This window comes from Felis catus, chromosome B4 (genome assembly GCF_018350175.1).
Source record: "Felis catus isolate Fca126 chromosome B4, F.catus_Fca126_mat1.0, whole genome shotgun sequence".
NCBI classification, from domain to species: Eukaryota; Metazoa; Chordata; class Mammalia; order Carnivora; family Felidae; genus Felis; species Felis catus.
The window spans coordinates 77,687,435-77,688,826 of NC_058374.1; the positions used below are offsets into that span (position 1 = coordinate 77,687,435).

General features: G+C 42.5%; 1 protein-coding gene across 2 annotated transcripts in view; it reads right to left on the reverse strand.

Annotated features, from left to right (window-relative positions):
* The window catches only part of SLC11A2 (solute carrier family 11 member 2), a 51,563-nt gene that overhangs the window by 49,916 nt on the left and 255 nt on the right, over positions 1 to 1,392 (reverse strand). The gene's annotated exons all lie outside the window — the stretch shown is intronic.

The following is a 1,392-nucleotide window of genomic DNA, read 5'->3' on the forward strand; positions in this document are numbered from 1 at the left end:
CAACCCTGAGATCAAGACCTGTAGAGCTAAATATTCTTGAGATACATAACAGTTGAGAGAACTTAGACACTGCCTGAAGACTGAAATCATGTTTTAGTCAACTTTCTATCCTGCCCACCTCATCTACCCAACAATTGTAGAGACCATCACTTACAGAACATTTTCTGACTTCGTGAGCAGTAGTCATAAACAGTCTATGTTAATATGAAACTCTCTGACCCATTAAGTGTCATACGGAGTTTTCACAACCATTTTTTTCTTGGCTTTTCACAGAACTCTTATCAAATGAGTACTCTTACAGAAGAAATAGAGCTAAAGTAACTTGTCCAAGGTCACATACACTAAAGGAAATGGCAGTGCTAAGATTTGAACCTAGATCCTGTTTACCAATAGGATGCTTTTTGCTACTCTCCATGTAGGGTAAATATTCATATGTACTCAAGACAGCAAACTAACTCTGGGCAGCAGCTAAGCACCACCTCTAAGGATCCTTCCCAGTTTCAGTAATTAGTTTAACTCAAAAATATTTATTGAACACCTAATACATCCCAGGCATGGCGCCTATTGTTAGGGGTAGGGTACAGCAGTGAACAAGGCAGGAAGGTGCCTGCCCTCAGTCTAGTTCAGGGAGCCGGCCAAACAAGGAAACAAATGTATAAACAATGTAAGTGGTAAGTTGATGGAGGGAGGGAGGTGGGGGATGGGCTAGAAGGGTGGTAAGGGGTACTAAAGAGGGCACTTGTGATGAGCACTGGATTTTGTATATAAGGAATAAATCACTGACTTCTCTTGAAACCAATATTGCACGTGCATGTTAACTACAATTTAAGTTAATGTGTATATATATATACATTATACATATGTATATAATGTATACATGTACATATACATATATAACACACATATGCATATATGTATAACACACGTACGTTTACATGTATAATACATTATATATAACACATGTATGCATATATGTATAAATACATATATAATGTATTACATTATACACACACACACACACACACATATACATACACACACAAGGTTACGGAGGAAAACGTGTACCCTTTTTGTTGGCATTACTTTGGATAAAGCGGACAGAGAACGCGTCTCGGAAAAGTGACACTTCAGACCCGACCTTGGTCTTCAGGAGGCTTTTAAGGAAAGACACCTTCCCACAAACCTAGTTTGGAAAAAGCTGGCTAAAGTAAAAAGGTACTTAGTGCGCACAGGGGCCGCTCCCTCATCGCCTCGACTGACACTGGACAGTTCCCGGCCGCCGCCACTAGAGGGCGCCTCGGGCCCCAGCCCCCAGGAGGCGCCTTGGCCCCAGTCACTGCCACCGTGACACCTGATACCGTCCCCGCCCCCCCAACCCCCCTCCACCGCCTC